This window comes from Balaenoptera borealis, assembly GCF_965194805.1.
Source record: "Balaenoptera borealis genome assembly, chromosome: 2".
NCBI lineage: Eukaryota > Metazoa > Chordata > Mammalia > Artiodactyla > Balaenopteridae > Balaenoptera > Balaenoptera borealis.
The window spans coordinates 127,741,519-127,761,783 of record NC_138867.1 but is presented as its reverse complement, the minus strand read 5'-3'; positions in this window follow the sequence as shown (position 1 = coordinate 127,761,783).

Genomic DNA, 20,265 nt, shown 5'->3' with positions numbered 1-20,265 from the left:
CAAGCAGCCTAAGGATACACACAGTATTATGCCACTTACGTAATATTTTAAAATATGCAAAATAACACTCCATAACGTTGGTCAATACATGTATATGAAGTAAAAGCATAAACACGGGACAGCAAAGACACAGATCATTTTAGGAAAGGAGAGGAGAGGGGGATCCAGGGCTGGCTTCGTGGGTGTGCCACCTCATGCGTGCAGTCACACCGGCCCTGGGCATGGTTAACTGCTCTGCTGTTGCCATCTTGAAATTCATAATGATTTTTGAATAAGGGTTTCCACATTTCATTTTGCACCAGACCCTGCAAGTTATGTAGCTTGTCCTGGCGGGATTAGAGTACATTGTACGTGAGAGAGCTCCAACTGTACCTGTGATTTTTTTTTTTAAATTCATTTATGTATAAATTTTTGGCTGTGTTGGGTCTTCTTTGCTGCATGCAGGCTTTCTTTAGTTGTGGAGAGCGGGGGGCCATTCTTTGCTGCGGTGAGCGGGCTTCTCATTGCGGTGGCTTCTCTTGCTGCTGAGCACGGGCTCTAGGCGCGTGGGCTTCAGTAGTTGCAGCATGCAGGCTCAGTAGTTGTGGCTCATGGGCTCTAGAGCGCAAGCTCAGTAACTGTGGCACATGGGCTTAGTTGCTCCTCCGCATGTGGGATCTTCCCGGACCAGTGCTCGAACCCATGTCCCCTGCATTGGCAGGTGGATTCTCAACCACTGCGCTACCAGGGAAGCCCTCAAAAATGTTTTTAAAGTATCAGTATTTGTTAAATCTATGTAGTGTATTGTTTCCTGTACTTTTTTGTATGTTTGAAATATTTTATAATACAAAAACAATGAAGATATAGTTATATAAATAGTGGTTTATTTACTTGAAATACGCTGCGGAAGGTAGAAATCTATATGGAAAATGTACAGGAAAACATGTATAACATTAAGTGAAACAGGATTATAAAAATGTTTGTAAAGTGATTATAGTTATATGCATAAATGTACATGTAAAGTGTGTTAGAGTGACATAAGGAATGTGAACAAATGAAATGTGATTAGGATGGCAGAAATAATTTCTTTTAATATTTTCATTTGTGTTGTTACAATTTGTTTTTACAATAAATGAAATAAAATGTAACTTGCTGTCTGCTTTCTATACTAAAAACGAGCTCCTCTGATAAACTATGTTGTTGAGTGCTGTGCTATTTAAGTAACAAATACACATTGTAGCAGGGACATTTCAGGGACTCAAGATCTCAACATAAAGGAGTAGCTATGATGGAACTTTTGGGAAGCCTCCCTAAAATGAGGTCTGAACTGGAAGTCAGGTTGGAGTCCCACTATGGCACTGAACTCACATTTGGACAAATCTCCAAGCTAAGACTCAGATTCCCAGTCTGCATACCAGTGGGTTTGGACTGGATCAGCCACCCCAAACATGCCTTGGATGGGTGTCTCCCCGAGACCTCTGCCTTGACGGTGAGATGCTCTGATTCCCTCTCCCCTTTGCAGGGGAGATCATCCGGGCCATGTGTAGTTTGGCAGCAGAGGCAGTTGGAGTAAGGATACTGAGAAGAGAATCCAGGTCAGTAGGCCACCCCAGGAGTATTTTACATGGGGTGGAATCTCCTTGGCTCCTGGAGCAGCCAGAACGGCAGAGTCCCAGGGAAAGGGCATGGCCTTACAGGCAGGGCAAGGCATAGAGGGCACAGCATGGCATCATGGGCACAGCATCACGGGGGCCGCAGAGCATCCTGGGTACAGCATGATGGGTGCAGCCCTGCTCTCTTCAGCTTCCCTGAGAAAACTGACAGACAGCTCAAAAGAAGAAAAACTGGTTGAAAGGGAATATTCCACCTTCTGTCAGAGTTCTTTTATTATTTTTTCATTATAAATTATTTTAAATTACACATGACATAATTATTTTATCCTTGTATATAAAAAAAACCATAAACAATACAAATAAAGGACAAGTTTCTTTCACCAACACACCCAACACCACTCCCTCCCCATAGGTGGCCACTGTTAGTGTTTCATGAATGGCCTTCCAGAAAAGAAAAAAAAAAAAAAAAAAGGATTTTTCTTTGTTTTATATACTCATTATAAGACCTAGAAACCCTCAAAGTTTCATTGAGACTTTTAAACAAAAACGGAATCCTACTATAATAATTACTATTTTGTAATTTCCTTCTTAATGTGTCTTGGAGGTCTTTCCATATCAGTTCATATAGATCTACCTATTCCTTCAAATTGATGCATGGCTTTCCCCAGGGTGAGTGTGCCATGGACTTGATTTGTAACTGTTGGTCCATCATGTTTCTAGACTTATGTTCTCCAGGTTATATGATCCTGGTTATATCACTAAAGAATATGCAAATCTGGGGATAGAAAATAATGACAATGGATGCATTCCTTTATTCATTCAATCAACAAAAGCCTGTGGAATGCTTACTTTGAGTATACCCTTCATCTTTTAATACACAATCAAGCCAGATATGCGTATATGAGTTTAGAAAATAATATCAGTCAAGTTGCTACATTGTTTGAAATTCATTCATCATTCCTTCACGAACAAACTACTTTGTGCCAGGTATTCTGCTAAACTTTGTGGGACTATACAGTATTAGTTGTGGCTGCTTTGGTTGCAAATAACAAAAAACCCTACTTAAACTGGCTTTAACAGGTAATGTATTGGCTTCCATAATTAACACATTTAAAGGAGGAATGTTGCCAGGAAGATGTGGAAGTTCATTTCTCAGCTCTCTTTTCCTCTGTGTCAGCTTCATTCTAAGACAGTTTCTCTCCTGGTGATGGCAAGGTGGTATGCTCCAGGCCCAAACCCAATCCTCTTAGCAAGTCCAGCAAAGGAACTGTCCCAGTTGTCCAGCAAAAGACTAGGATTCACTCTGATTATATCAGTTTGGCTCAAATGCCCATCACTAAGCCAATCCCTGCTCTGATTGGTCAGTACTGGGTTACATGCCCACCTCTGAATCCAGGAGTCAAGCTGTTTCATGCAACCCCCCCACCCCCAAACCAAGGCTTCTTAACAAGAGACCATTAATTTGGATGGGAAATAATTATATCCTTTTTACTAACTTCAAACTGAAATTTATCATTTCCTTCTATTATGAATGTAGCAAACAAAGCACAGTGGTATTAAAAGTTCCTATAACTTTGGCACCAATAGAAATCACAGATATTTCATATCATATTGCAGAATATCATTTATGTTCATCACTATTTTGAAATTATAGTAGCTATTAGACCAACTAGATCTTGTTATTCCATGTGTTAATAAAAAATATGTATTATTACTATATCAAAATTTCTTTTTCTTATCATTTGATAACTATTTCAATATAATTGACTTCTTTTAAATCATTTGTAGTTGATATTAAACATTTAAAAACATCAATCTGAGGAGGGGTCCATAGGCTTCTACAGACTGTCAAGGGGTCCATAGCACACAAAAAAGGTCTAGATATAGTATGGGGGAGGGGTGTCTCCCTAAAAGGAAATCAGGTGCCTTTGCCAGAGGAAGAGGAAAAGGTGCTGAGTAGGCAGAAACAACTGATGTCCACACCAAAGGGACACAGAGATGAATCAGATGTGAGCCTGCCTCTAAGCCAGTTAGACAAGGAGGCCCCTGCAGATGCTCTGGTCCAGCTCCTTCATTTTATACATAACAAACAATTAAGACCCAAAAGCGTAGGGACTTAGCTAAGGCCACCTAGCAAGTGGCAGTACCAGGACCCAGCAAAGGCTCCCTGACTCTAGACCTGCTTATTTTACTCCAGTCTCTTCAGGGTAGGTGGGGAGGGTGCAATGGAACCCCGAACTCTTGAAGTTAAACAACAGCACATACAAGAGGGGGACATTTATAGTGCGAAATGCCTATATTAAAAAAGGAGATCTGAAATCATAACCTAACTCTCCACCTTATGGTACTGGAAAAAGAATGAACCAAGCCTAAAGCAAGCAGAAGAAAAGAAATAAAAAGATTAGAGTCAAAATTAATGAAATAGAAGAACAATAGAGATAAATCAGCAAAACCAATAGCTGGCTCTTTGAAAAGATCAACATAATTGACAAACCTTTAGCTAGGTTGACCAACAGAAAAAGAGAGAAGATTCAAATTACTAAAATACAAAATGAAAGAGGGGACCTTACTGCCAACCCTACAGAGATAAAATGGATTATAAGGGAATACTATGAACAACTGTATGCCAATAAATTAGATAACTCGGGTGAAATGGTCAAATTCCTGGAAAGATACAAACCATTAAAACTAATTCAAGGGACTTCCCTGGTGGTCCAGCTGTTAAGACTCTGCACTCCCAATGCAGGGGGCCCGGATTCAATCCCTGGTCAGGGAACTAGATCCCACATGCCACAAGTAAAAGATCCTAAGTGCCACAACTGAGACCTGGGGCAGCCAAATAAATAAATTAAATACATAAATATTTTTTAAAAAAACTAATTCAATGAGAAATAGAAGATCTGAATAGACCTGAAACAAGTAAAGAGATTGAATTAGTAATAAAAAAAACTACCCACAAAGAAAAGCCCAGGTCCAGATGGTTTCACTGGTAAATTCTACCAAACATTTAAAGAAGAATCCGTACTAATTCTTCAGGAAGTCTTCCTAAAAAAAAAAAAATAAAGGAAAGAACACTTCTCAACGCATTCTAACAGGGCAGTATTACTCTGATACCAAAACTAAACAAGGACATCACAAGAAAAACAACTACAGACTATCATCTCGTATGAATGTAGATGCAAAAGCAGTACACAGGGGGACTTCCCTGGTGGTCCAGTGGTTAAGACTGGGCACTTCCACCGCAGGGGGCACAGGTTCCATCCCTGGTTGGGGAACTAACATCCCGCATACCACAAGGCCAAAAAAAAAGAAAAAAAAAAAAAAAAAGCAGTACACCTAAGGACTTAACCACAGAATTAAATATCATAATGAAAAGAGGTGTATAAGGATGTCGCTCATTCTCAAAGGATTCCCATCATCAAAAACAATGAAAGACAATGGTGATACATGAAATTAAATGTAAGCATAGAAGTAAATGGGACCATTTTTTAAAAATATGCAATGATAATTCTTAATATTTTGTTCCATAAACCAGGATTAATAATACTTCTCTGTGACACTCTCCAACCCTTTTAGAATTATCTTGAGGACCATTTAAGACAAAGATGTGAGAGTATTTTAAAACCCTCTAGTAGAATAATTACTGTTGGGACTCTTTACAGTTTATAGAGCATGGCCCTACTCATGAGCTTCATTCCACTCCTTGTGATGAGTAATCTCCTGCCTCAGGGCCTTTGCACTTGCTGTTCCCTTAGCCAGGAGTGCTCTTCCCTCAGCTCCCCTTGTGTTTTGTTCTCATTCTTCATCCCTTAGCCCAAATCTCACCTTCTCAGGGAGGCCCTCCCTGACTATCTGATCTAAATTAAATCTCTGAAATTATCTTGCTTGTTTACTTATAAGACAAGCAAGGCAGGAGAGCAGGAATAGTGTCTTGTTACCCACAGTGTCCCCCAGAATCTAGGACAGTGCCTCCCACATGGAAGGATGCTATTAAATGAGGAGTGATTGACATCTCTGTGAAATTGGTAGCCAGGCCTGTGGTACAGAGGAGGAAGCTGAGGCTCAGGGAGGAGAAATGACTTATTCAGGTTTCTGTGGCAGGTACGGTAAGCACATAACTTATTGTCCAGCCTGGGAGGTTTTTACCCTGGACACATGCTAAGCTGAACAGGACACGGGATAACAGGTGTTAACTGAAACAGCAAACAAAGACACCTGGTCACACTTCAGAAGGGGGACTAAACCCTGGCAAGTGTAAGCCATGTTCTTTCTGCTAAATCTGAAGTTCTGTGAAAAGTTAAGGTCAGCAAATTACTTTCCCCACATGCCTCTGCCCCACAGGGAACACTAACCTACACAGCTCAGGAGCAGCTGATCATCACGAATCTGCTGACTTTATTGTCCCCCAGAAGTCCTGAGGAGGTTCTCCATAGCGGAAGCCAAGATTTCTTCTGTGGAAGTAGGTGCAACGGTAGAATGAACAAAATTAAACCTGGATCTCCTTTGTGAAGAGAAGGAGGAGGGGGCTTCCCTGGTGGCGCAGTGGTTGAGAATCTGCCTGCCAATACAGGGCACACGGGTTCGAGCCCTGGTCTGGGAAGATCCCACATGCCGCGGAGCAGCTGGGCCCGTGAGCCACAATTACTGAGCCTGCGCGTCTGGAGCCTGTGCTCCGCAACAAGAGAGGCCGCGATAGTGAGAGGCCCGCGCACCGCGATGAAGAGTGGCCCCCGCTTGCCATAACTAGAGAAAGCCCTCCCACAGAAACGAAGACCCAACACAGCCATAAATAAATAAATAAATAAATAAATAATTTAAAAAAAAAAAAAGAGAGAAGGAGGAGAAGCTCATGAGATCACTTTGCTCTGCAGATGCCGACTGGTCTCAGCATAGAACCCAGCAATATGCCTGCCCTTTGACCAGGTCTCCCTGTTCCCGGGAGTTCACCTTAAAAATGAGTGAAAGGAAGAGAAAAAGCTAGCCAGGCAAAAATATTCACTGAGGTGGACTGGGGGTGGGGAGGCTGGGTTTGGAGGCTAGAGTCAGGCAGGCCTGGGTTTGAAGCCCTGCTCTGCCACTATCAAAAGGGTGGCCAACAGTGCCGCCCACCCCTCGTGCATGCTGCTCCTCCAGCATCCAGGATGGGGTCTGGCTCTTCCCCTTGATTTCGGACTAGCCTTGTGACTTGATTTGACCAAGAGAATGCAGCAGAGAGGATGCTATGCCAGTACCAGGCCTAGGTGTCAGGACAGTGGGAGCTTTTGCTTTCGCTCTCCGGGAAGCCAGCCACTGTGTAAAGAAGTCCTGCTAACATGCTAGACAGATCACATAGATAGAAAGAGGCCCTGAAAGATGAGAGACCACAAAGACAGAAACCAGCTGACTCATAGCCATTTCAGCCTCCTCTGCTGTGGCACCAGACATCTGAATAAACCCATCCTGGATCCTCTAGCCCCAGTGAAGTTGCCTCAGTCAGTACTGTGTGCAGCAGAGATAACTCACCTCCACCAAGCCCTGACCACATTGCAGAATCATGAATAAACAAATGGTCCTTGTCACCTTAAGCTACCACATTTGGGGGCAATTTGTTACACAGCAATAGCTGCCTGAATTTTGGCAAATTATTAAAATAATGTGAGCCTCCGTTTCCTCATCTGTAAAATGGGATAACTTGAATACTTACCTTATAGGATTGTGGTGATGCTCAAATGTTACATAGCGAACATTTAGTGATTTTGTGGAATATAATATTATATGATAATATGGTATAATTTCCTGCAGGGGTTAAGTTTCTGTAAGTTATTGGAAGGACTCTACTGGGTAGAATAGTATGGAGCCATTAGAAATCATAAGCATAAAGTTCGTGAACAACTTTATTTATTAAATAATTTGAAGCAAAGAGAGCCATTCTGATTCCAATGAAGAAAAAATTTCTGAATAAAAGTTGCAAGGCAATGTGGAGAAATGAAAACTGGTAGTGTATTTGGGTGGTGGGTTTTATTTACAAATGTACCTTTAGGATTTCTTTAGTGTCGTTGTCAGCTTCTTAATAATAAATCATTTTAATGCAATTTCCAAATGGGATTAAGTTTTGAAGAAAACATGGAGAAATGAAAACTGTGTATTTGAGTTTTGATTTTAGTGAAAATGTTCTCTACTCAAATTTCCTTTAATTCGATCTTCATAAAAAATAATTTTAGTGCAATTATTAACTAGAAAACTGGTCATTGTGTAATTTATCCAGCGGTATTATGAGCCCTGCGGAGAACTAAGTGTTTGCCTTCCTTTGTTTATTCAACAAATAGCAAGAGCTCAAGGGGAGGGATTTCCATGCTTTGTTCTTTGTTGCCTCCCAGCAACTCTATGATGTCAGTGGTGTTAACCGCATTTCACAGATGAGGAAACTGAGACTCAGAGAGGTTAAGTTACTTGCCAAAGTCATTCAGCTTGGAAGTGGCAGAACTGAGATTTGAATTTAGGTCTCTTGAGACTGTCTTCCCATTATCAAAGCTCACTCCTTTGCCCACAGCAGTGCAGACTGCTCCGAACAGAGACTGACCAAGCAAGTTTGTGAGCACCGAGAGGCAACACTCTCACAAAACGACAGCATGGAGTCAGGAGACCTGGACTTGAATTCTGGGTCACTATGTGGCCCTTCCCTCTGGACCTTAGTGGTCTCACAGGCTAAATGAGGGATTTGGATAAATACTTGAAAAATTCTGGAGAATAACCTAAACCGTAATCCCTTGGACCTTAACTTTAACTGATTATAGTTAGTACGTTAGTCCTAAAATTGTGCTACAAATATGCCAATGGTATTCAGTTACTATTCTAAGCAGTATTTGGACTTTAAGTCCCAAGATTTGGGTTCAAAGACTGGCTCTACTTTTGAGTGACTTTGGGCCAGTTTTCTAGCTCTCTGACTTTCAGTTTCAAGGACAATAACAATCGTAACCTCTCTCGTTGATCATGTGGACCCAGTGAGGTAACCCCTGTGGAAGAACTGAATGTTCTCTCTCTCTCTCTCTCTCTCTCTCTCTCTATATATATATATCTTAAATGAGAGACACCTTAATGAAACATCAAAGTAAAATTCCACAGTATATACAATTAGCATAAATCTATCTGTTTTGATGTTTTCTAACCACTTAGCAATTCTTTGATAGGTAGATATATATATATATTTTTTGAATATGTATATACTATATATGTGATATAGATGATATATAATATTCAAAAAATATATTTTTTGAATATGATATATGAATGGCAACATGCCTTCATCTCTGTGATGACAGAGTTAGAGCTAGGGTGGAGGTTGCCCCCAGCTCCCTGCCCTACCTGCCTCAAGTCTTCCACCTGCCATAACACCTGGCTGGAGAGTGGTCTTCCCTGTATCCTGGGGTTACCTCTCTTAATGCATTAACACCTTGAGTGAGAACATTTTCTCTATTAAGTATCTGTTTCCCCCCAAGAGACCGTGAGCAAATCAAGGCCAGGGACTGAGTCTTAATTTTAGATACATCAGCCCTCACAGTAAATGACATAGAGTAAGTAAATACTACCTGTTAAACTGACTTGAACCCATAGAGCTTGGAGATTTCTTTTCTTTTTTTTTTTTTAATTTAATTTTATTTAATTTTTTGGCTGCCTTGGGTCTTTGTTGCTGTGCGCGGGCTTTCTCTAGTTGCGGCCAGCAGGGGCTACTCTTCGTTGCGTTGCTCGGACTTCTCATTGTGGTGGCTTCTCTTGTTGCAGAGCACGGGCTCTAGGCACATGGGCTTCAGTAGTTGTGGCATGTGGGCTCAGTAGTTGCGGCACGCAGGCCTTAGGGCACACAGGCTTCAGTAGTTGCTGCACGTGGGCTCAGTAGTTGCCCCACGTGGGCTCAGTAGTTGCAGCGTGCAGGCTTTAGGGCACGCAGGCTTCAGTAGTTGTGGTGCACGGGCTTAGTTGCTCCACGGCATGTGGGATATTCCAGGACCAGGGATCGAACCTGTGTCCCCTTCACTGGGAGGTGGATTCTTTTTTTTTTAAATAAATGTATTTATTTATTTATTTTTGGCCGTGTTGGGTCTTCGTTTTTGTGCGAGGGCCTTCTCTAGTTGTGGCGAGCGGGGGCCACTCTTCATCGCGGTGCGCAGGCCTCTCACTATCACGGCCTCTCTTGTTGCGGAGCACAGACTCCAGACGCGCAGGCTCAGTAGTTGTGGCTCACGGGCCTAGTTGCTCCGTGGCATGTGGGATCTTCCCAGACCAGGGCTCGAACCTGTGTCCCTTGCATCGGCAGGCAGATTCTCAACCACTGCGCCACCAGGGAAGCCCGGGAGGTGGATTCTTAACCACTGCGCCACCAGGGAAGACCCGAGCTTGGAGATTTCTAAAAGCAAAAAGTATTGCTTTAAAATTAGATCTATTTTATATGAATAACAAATAAGCACATGGAAATATGCTCCATATCATTACTGATCATTAAGGAAACATAAATGACAATCACAATGCAATACAGCTACTCTTTTTCTATGATGACTAAAATTTTAAAAACTTGCCACACCAAGCGTTTGTGACAATGTGGAGCAACTGGAACTCTCATACAATATTGACACGAATGCAAAATAATACAAAGGCAAAATGATACCACTTTGGAAAATAGTCTGCCAATTATTAAAAAAGTTAAACATATACCTTCCACATGACCAAGAAATCTCATTCTAGGTATTTATACAAAAGAAATTTTTAAAAAAATATGTCCACACAGGATGCATAGGTGAATTATCATAGTAGATTTGTTAACAATAGCCAAAACCTAGAAAAAATCCAAATGGCAGGCTGACTAAACTAATTGAATGAATAGACAAATTGTGGTAATAGCTATTCAATGAATACCGTTCTGCAATAAAAAAGAACAAACTCCTGACATACGCAACAACATAGATGAATCTCAAATGCATTATGCTAAGTGAAATATGCCAGACTCAAAAGACTGAATAGTATATAATTCCATTTAAATGAAATTCTAGAAAAGGCAAAATTATAGTAACAGGAAGTAGCATGCAGAGGTGGGGAGAGCTGATTGACTAAAAAGAGGACAAGCAAACTTGGGCCTGATGGAAATGTCTAAACTGTAGTGTGGCAGTGGTTACATAACTATTTATGTTTCTCAAACTAATTGAATGTTATACTTAAATTGGTGCATTTTATTGTATGTAAATTATACGTCAGTAAAGCTGATTTTTAAAACATGTATAGATTTGTATGTTTTTTGTTTTTAAATATGGTTGGCTTTTTGAAGTAGGCAGTGTCCTGTCCCCAGAGAATGCCAAAGAACAACCAAATGGATATCTGTCAGGCATGCTGTAGAATGGATTCCTGAGTTGGGTGCAAGCCCAGAAGAGATGGCCTTTAGACCAGTTACGGTTATGGAAGTTAGGCTTAAGTCAGTATTGCCTAATGTGTAGTAGAAAGAACAGTGGTCTAGGAGTCAAGAGCTGTTCATTCATTCATTCGTCATTTACTGAACACCTCACACGAGCCTGGCAAAAGGCTCAACAGTGTTGAGCTTGAGCTAGTTTGAGTCCAGTTTCTATGCAGTCACACCTAAAAGAATCCTAACAAATAGAAGCCCATCGCTAGGTATTAAATTGGGTGATACCGACTATAAGTGCCAAAGGAGGAGATCAGTGAGGGCTTGAGGGCTTGAAGGAGTCAGGCAGATCACCCACTTTTCTCCATCTCCATCGCCACAGCCTTGGTTCAGGCTGCCATTGCCTCTCACCCTGGACAGTTACAGCAGCCTCCGCATGGGTCTCCATGAGCCTACTTGAACTTCCTCGGGTCCATTCTATACATAGCGTTCAGAGGGTTTCAACCGCCACCTGAAATCCAGATCCGACTCTAAAAATTCTTCCATGGTGTCTCCTTGCCCCAGATTAAAGTCCAAATTCCTCAACATGGTTCCCAGGGCCCTTTGTGACATAGCCCTGAGTTGAAGGAAGATCAGCTAGGGAGGTGTGTGGTATCCCGTGGGCTGGAGTGGGGAGGAGGAGCAGGAAAGGATGGAACGGAGAGATGTTTTCGATGCCAAAACCACCTGGGTTCCGGCACTGGCTGTGCTGTTGCTCTGTGTAACCTGAACCTCAGTTTCCAGATCATCCAGAGATGAGGCAGGTGATCTCAAAGGACCCTTTCAGTTCCAGGGTTGTAGGTTTATGCTTCTAGGTATGTTTCCAGACTGCTCCTCTAGCTTTGTCTCTCTGTGTGCCCCTCTCACTCAGCAGACACCTTTATAGAAAATTGTTATCTGAGGATATGAGTCACAGATTATAACTGGCTCAATCTGCAGGAGGCTTCGCAGCCCATCCTGCTGACATGATTCTCTGCCCAGAAGAGCTGGAGAGTCATGTTACTGACCTGAAGTGCAAAAGAAAACCTGGTGAGTGTCCTTTGAAATGGGAAAAGAAGGAATGCACTTATAGCCACTGACACTCCCCTGGACGATGATTGTTCCCTGGAAGCCAGCAAAAGGGAACGAGTAGGAGAGGGAATGGTCCAGCCTTTCAGAAGGTTCCGATGCTGTGTGTCCAAAGCACTCAAAACACTACCAGGGAGGTGCTTCCTTCCAGTCAAACAGAAAGGTCACTGAACTGGCTGTGAATCAATGCGCTACTCACTCACTCAGTCTTGGCTTGACCTTGACAATGTCACTTCACTTCTAGCTCAATTTCTTTACCAACCAGTCAGACACAGTAAGGACAGCTTAACCTCATCAAACAGTTCACAATTTCAATTTCACAAGCAGTACATGTTCATTAAAGAAAACGTAAAGCACGAATAATCAAAAAGGACAAATAAATTCCTTAATCTCACCATTCCGACATGAACAGATGTTTTTCTATTTTAATCAAAGTGGGACTGCACTCGCACATTCCCTCCTGCACCCAATTATTTTCTTTAACAATATATTGCAAACATCTTTCCACGTCATTACATTTTCTTCTACGTTAGGATACTCAGATGTGACTGGATACCCATGGGTATTCTCCAACTGAGGCCAGTCTCTGTATTTTATTTCACCCTTCAAAAACACATCCAATCCCAAAAGAACCGGCAGGCACTCTATCACTGAAGACTTTGTGGGCCGTGGAAGAGAGAGTTGTATTGCTCACCATCCAGCAAACACTCTCAGACACCCCACTTGATAGCTCCATTCTCTCTGTAGTCCGACTTTCCTGCTCCCCCAACACAGCCTCTCAAAAACCACCACAAGTGTTGGTTGTATACGCTACTTGGCATATACAAGTAGACCTTCTGGTCTACTTGTATACGCCATGTAGCAAAAGAGTAGTCAGATGGCATTCCTCAAGGTTGCCCCTTGGAAATTAATTTGACAGTATTATTTATTCATTCATTCCTGCAATAAATACCAATCACCTTTATATGATGGACATTGTTTTGAGTGCTGAGGGACTCTTCATTCAACAAGAGGAAAAAAATCTTGGTTCTCATGGGACCTATTATTTTTCACCGTTTACACTCCTGATGAAGGAAGTCTCATAATTTATTTCAAAAGTCAACTCTTTTTGGACCTGTGTTATTTCCAATTCTCCACCTCCTGGTGGTAAACAATGCCAATGTGAACATCTTCATGGCTTAGGCTCCCATTTTAAAGATCTTTCCCTTGACAGATCTTGTTTTAGTCATAACAATCGAAAGAGGCTCTACTGAAAAGGAAGGTAAGGACCAAGAAAAATCAAGTAATTTCCCCAGGGTTACATGTTTGGTTATTTGGTGGCAGATCAAACAAACAAACGTATTTTCAAGAGGAAAACATGAATTCACAACAGCATGAGCCAGATGACTTTGAGTCCTTTCCCCTTGAACAGCAGTAGCTGACGTTTACAGAGCACTTACCATGAGCACAACCCCAATACACACATTTCATTTAATCTTCTTATGTTATCATCCCCATTCCACAGAAGGGCGATGGACAACAAGTGACAGCCAAGTCTTGGACCCAAGTAGGTCTGATACCAAAGCCCACACTCTGAACCTCTCCTCTACCTGGCCTCACTACTCTATGCGTGTCCAATTCCAATCCCAGCAAACTTGTCTTTGAATCTTAAAAATTGCGTAGGAATCTGCTAGTGTTTCTGGCAAATACCTTTTCTGGGCAGGCCAGTTGTCATTAGTCTAAATGTTGTTTAGCATCATAATATCTTTTTTTTTTTTTTTTTAATTTATTTTTGGCTGCATTGGGTCTTCGTCGCTGCGCGCGGGCTTTCTCCAGTTGCAGCGAGCGGGGGCTACTCTTCGTTGTGGTGCGTGGGCTTCTCATTGCTGTGGCTTCTCTTGCTGTGGAGCACGGGCTGTAGGAGCACAGGCTTCAGTAGTTGTGGCACGCAGGCTCAGTAGTTGTGGCGCACGGGCTTAGTTGCTCTGCGGCATGTGGGATCTTCCCGGACCAGGGATCGAACCCGTGTCCCCCGCATTGGCGGGCGGATTCTTAACCACTGCACCACCAGGGAAGTCCCTAGCATCATAATATCTTAATAATAAAGATCATTCTCTCTATGTGACAATTTTACATTTTACAAACAATCTCACATGCTATCCTCTCATTTGATCCTCACAACAAATACTTATCCTTCAAGTACCAACCAGACATCTACTTCTCCAGGAAACACTCTCCAACTGTCTCCAACTGAGAAGTCTCCCTTCTTCAGCCTTACAGTTCACCAGACTGCGGTTCTTTTAGGCTGTGTTGTTATTCTCTGTCCCTGAGAATAGTGACCAAGTTTTTTTCACCCCCAATGTCAGGCACTATGCCTGGCTTACTCTGTAAAAGTTTGTGAGCACCACTGCTCACACTAGGTTCCTGGGAGGGAAATGAGGATTAGAAATCAGGGTTCTTCATTCCAGTTCCTCACTGTAAGATTTTTCCTACCACACCTGCTTTGAGCTCAGCCACTTCAGGTCATTGGAGCCCTGGTGTTAAAGATGCTAAAAATGGAGACTTCCCTGGCGGTCCAGTAGGTAAGACTCCCAGCTTCCACTGCAGGGGGCACGGGTTCGGTCCCTGGTCAGGGAACTAAGATCCTGCATGCTGTGTGGTGCAGTGAAAAACAAAAACAAAAACATTAAAGATGCTAAAAATGAGCAGATGAGTAGAGAGATGGGAGAAAGGAAGGGAGAGTGGGAAGAAATGAAGGGAGGCAGTAACAGAAGGGAGAAGGTATAAAGAAAGGTGAGTAGATAGATGGAAGTAAAGGATGGATAGATGGATGGATGGATGGTTGGATGGATGGATGAATGAACGGACAGTAGGATGAATGGTTGAATGAAAGAAGAAAGGAAGGATAACTGGGTGGATGTATGAAATGACGGAAAGAAAGAAATATAGATACACGATTGGATAGAAAAGGATAGTGCAAGTATGGGAAGGAGGAAGAAAGGAAGGAGGAGAAAGGAGGAAACAGGAGAAAGTAAGGAAGGAAGAATGGAAGGAGAGAAGGAAAGGAACAGTGACTTGGTTGAATAGGAGATTCAGGGTTGATTTATTTAGAATCTCACTCTGGAAATCACACACCCCTAGGAGGATCAGGTATGCAAGCCCTTCTCCACTGAGATTCTGCATTCCAGCCCTTAACCAATATTTCATATGCTGGATTAACCTAGGGCTCAGAGAAGTGAAGAGTTTGTTTTTATGACCAAGGATTAAGTTCATACAGACAGTCAAACTGGATACTTAGGATTCCAAAGCTAAACCTCTAAAGGACAATGAAATCAATCTTTAAAGAAACATTTGCTTTCTAATCTATAGAAGAGACAAAGTTACATGACGCACAGAAGATCAACAAGGAAACAGGTCTTCCTATAAGTCAAGTAGCCCTAATAAACATCTATTTGAGTTAGGCAAACAGGATCAATTTTTATTAAACTTATGTGCTTGGCTTTCGGGACTTTCCCTGTTGCTCTGAAATGCCTATACTAGGGCTTCTGAGACCGTTTCTGAGGGAGGAAAACACATTGGGGTGGCCATGGCCCGGCCTGGAGCTGCTGCTCAGACCTGGACCATCTGTTTCCCTGAGTCCCACTGGGTCTCCCCATTGCTGGGACACAGCCTTGGTTGCAGGAGAAGCCCAGGACGGATCAGGCAATAAGTTCAAATGGAGACTGTCAGCAACTTGCAGCTGCTGCCTCAGAGTGACGTGGGGGGCTGGGCTCCCACTATCCTGGAGGCTATTCAGGAGGTTGGGGCAGGGCTCCAGCTCCCCAGGCCAGGAGGGCCCTGACTGCCCCAGAGACATGCCTCACGACACATGAAGCCCTGTACTGGGCCCTAGGGACACAGAGATGAACCAGAGGTGGGGCTGCCTTTACAGAGCTTGTAGACTGTTTGGGGAGATGAAGCCAACAAACACCTATAAAATAAGGTGGAAAGTGACCAGAGTCATGTGGGGGCACAGATGGGGAGGGTCTACGGGAGCTCTGAGGAAAGTGAGTCATTTCTAGCTGCGGCTGGATAAGGGAGGCTCCTGGAGCTGGGCCTTAAATGCTAGGAAGGATTTCACCAAGTTAACAGGACAGCAAGGGCAAGGTTGCCTGGTCCAAAAGCCCATAGCATATTCGCATGCCAGGAACTTCCTAGAGGGGCTGCTGTGGATGGTGAGTGAGGCCGAGAGGTGGCGGATGGGCTGGGTGGGAGGACTGAAGTCCAGCCTGTCTCACTCAAGAGCTGTGGCTTTAGTCTGAAGTGTGGGAAGCCTTTGAAGGCTTTTGAGCAGATATCATTTGCATATGTAGATCCCTTTCCTTCATACACTGGCTCAATGATAAAAATCCTCCGGGAGGGCTTGGTAAAATGCAGATCCCCAGACCCAAGTACAGGGGATTTTGGTTCAGTCTTTCTGGGGAGTCGGGGTAGAGGAAGGGACAAGCATGGTTTTGATCAGTCCCTCATTTCAGGGCTTAGCCTCACCTCTTTCAAGTCCTCTATTTACCACGTGTCTAAACCTCCATCCTTCAGCTGTGTCAGGGATTGGGGCGGTAGATAAACAAAGCATGGGGCTATTTCCTGTGGTGTGATGTGTGGAAGGATCAATGGGGAAATGTCCCCTACCCCAGTGACATCAACCCCAATGAACCCAGCCCAACACTCATGGGGCTGTGATCACCCCATTTCTCCCCCGCAGCCTCGAGGGCGCAAGAGGGTGGTAGCCTGGCCAACCGGCACGAACTTTGGCCTAGTGTTATCACTCTTCCTGAGAAATTCAAAGTGGCCAAGCAATTCAAAGGTCTTTTATGACCAGGAGGACAAAAGTCAGCTCCAGACATTAGCCATTAATTACTCCTCACCACAACTTGGATGAGATCCTTGTCCCACTTTTACACAGAGGCTTAGGGTTATGCTAACAGGTCGCTGTATGATGCCAAGGTGTCTTATCAGACTCCCAGGCAGGCTTCTTCAGAGAGCAAAGGCTTCTAAACTCACACCTACTGAAGTTGTGAGTGCCCAGGTTGGGAAGGGGGGCTCAAGGTCTCGACCAGCAGAGGAAAGATTTACACTTAAAACAAGGATCTCCATAACAACAACAACAAAATAGTAATTATGGAAGGTGAAGGATATGTCAACTACCTATTGTGGCAACATCTCACAATATTTACATGTATCAGATCATCACACTGTACACCTCAGACTTTACACAATGTTATATGTCAATCATATCTCAATAAAGCTGGAAATAAATAGTAAATCAAACCAGGATTCTTCCTCTCCTGGCAGGAGTGTCGATAGCAATCTATATCAGGAACTTTAAAAAAAAAGCTCTAGACCCTTTGGTTCAGCAATTCCATTTCAGGAATCTCTCTTAAGGAATTAATCCTCAGTGTGGACAAGCCTCCAGACACAGAGGTGTTCATGATAGCTGAAAAACCAAATCAAACATGTCTATGCTAGCCATAGACAAATTATTAACATTTATTGTATTGGGCTGTTGGCAAAGCATTTTACCTGCATTATCTTGTTGAATCCTGGCAGAAGTCATGTAAGGTGAATACTGGTATTTAGCCCATTTTACAGATAAGAAAACTGGGGCACAAAGAGGGTAAGTAACACACCCAAGTTTGCATAGCTAATGAAACCGTGCACCTCAGATTGGGACTTGAACCCACGTGGCTGGGACTCGAACCTGGAGAAAATCCACAGTCTTCCAACTGAGATCACACATCTGGTTTCAGGACTTAGTGAAGCTCAGGTTCTTAATGTCTCATCACAGAAAGAGTTCAGTGAGAGACAAAGTGATAGGAAAGAAGTGGATTTATTTAGAGAGAAACACTCCACAGAGTGTGGGCCATCTCAGAAGGTGAGAAAGGCACCAGGGTATGGCGTTGTCAGTTTTTATAGTGGTGGGTAATTTCATAGTCTAATAAGTGGGAGGAGTATTCCAGCCATTTAGGGAAAGGGCAAGGATTTGCAGGAATTGGGCCACCACCCACTTTTTGATCCTTATGGTTGCCTTAGAACTGTCATGGCGCCTGTGGGTGTGTCACTTAGCTTGCTGATGTGTTACAATGAGCGTATACTGAGGCTCAAGGTCTAGTGGAAGTCGACTTGTCCACCATCTTGGACCCATTTTGGTCTAATCCTTTTATGTATGCCCTCGGACTATGTAATTCTTTCAAAAGTTGTGCCCTGCCCCCTTCCCTCCTGTTTCATTCCCCCCTCAGAGATTTTACTCCCATATTCTTATGGGAAGCAGAAGGGCAATGGTCCAAGTCTTCTGTAACTGCTTCAAGGCTGAGTAGGGGCGTCGACCCTGCCTGTCAGGGAGTAAAAATCTCTGCGTGCCTGATTTAGGGGCCCCAGGGGCAGGGCAGCTTCTCGTTTTAAGTCAGTATGGGCTGGAATCTTCACATAGCCATTATCTTGGTGTGGAACTGTTGTAACTGCTTCCATAGCCTTTCTATGCATCTCCTTGATGATGAAGCACTTTTTGTAACAGCATCAGAGTACAAAAATATCTATAAATGACAAAAGACTTAAAAGGCATGATTAAACCTCTGATTACAGAGTAATCAATAAAGAAACTTGGTTACAATAACCAGAATTACGAATGATTACATTTAACTTAACATACCAAATAATCCTAAATATTTCTCTTTAAGATACCTCAGGGGGCTTCCCTGGTGGCGCAGTGGTTGGGAGTCTGCCTGCCAATGCAGGGGACACGGGTTCAGGCCCTGGTCTGGGAGGATCCCACATGCCGCGGAGCAACTGGGCCCGTGAGCCACAACTACTGAGCCTGCGCGTCTGGAGCCTGTGCTCCGAAACAAGAGAGGCCGCGATAGTGAAAGGCCCGCGCACCGCGATGAAGAGTGGCCCCCGCTTACCGTAACTAGAGAAAGCCCTCGCACAGAAACGATAGACCCAACACAGCCATAAATAAATAAATTAATTAATTTAAAAAAATAAGTTTAAAAAAAAAAGAATATGGCAGTGTTATTAAAAAAAAATTTAAAAAAAAAAGATACCTCAGGGACCCTCTAAAGTACCCCGAAGTTAGGTGGCAATCCAAAGAAACTCAATTAAAATTCGATATTTGGGGCCTTCCCTGATGGCGCAGTGGTTAAGAATCTGCCTGCCAATGCAGGGGACACGGGTTCAACCCCTGGTCCGGAAGATCCCACATGCCACGGAGCAACTAAGCCCGTGCGCCACAACTACTGAGCCTGTGCTCTAGAGCCCACAAGCCACAACTACTGAAGCCCGTGCGCCTAGAGCCCATGCTCCACAACAAGAGAAGCCACCGCAATGGGAAGCCCGCGCACCACAACGAAGAGTAGCCCCTGCTCGCTGCTACTAGAGAAAGCCGGCGAACAGCAATGAAGACCCAACGCAGCAAAAAAAAAAAAAAATTGATATTTGGGAAGTTTGTCAAAAAGTTTTAAAATACCTGGTCAAATAAGATCATAGGTCACTGTGAGACAATACTTATTCCTTAACCAAAGTTACAAAAGATCTCAAAAGCAAATACAGATCACTTAAAGGCAAAGAAACTCATACTATCTGTTATTAAAAGCAGGATTTCAAGAAAACTTTGGAGGGAGAAACCAAATCCAGTCTTGTTCTAGCCCATTCCTAACAAAATCCATTTACCCAACTAAATTCAATCTGATCTTAGAAAATCCTGATCATGCATAACTCTTTTCAGTATTTTTCATTCTTCACATTCTTTTACTAAAAACACAAATCTTACTTTTCTTAAAAGTTTTTTTCACATTGAGTTACTTTTCTTGTTGACAACTTTGTTACAGATAGAATAAGGTCTTATTTGACCTCTAATAAACCTAGGTACAACAGAAGTATTATACTTAACTTGATGACTCTTACATGTCTATATTAATCAAACCAACAAGCTTAAGCTGCCTTCAATACCAGATAACAGTTTAGTATTGAGTATTTTCCAGATGACATGAACCTGAAATTCATTCTGGCCAGACTGTTTTCTCTTTCTGAGTATTTATATAAGTGCTTAATTTTTTAAAAACCAATTAGGTAGAGCTATTTTACGAATTAAATTTTGGCAATACCATACACCTACAACACACATATAGATACATATGAACACACAAACAAACACAGAGGCCTCATAGTTCCCATTCCAAAATTTCAGCC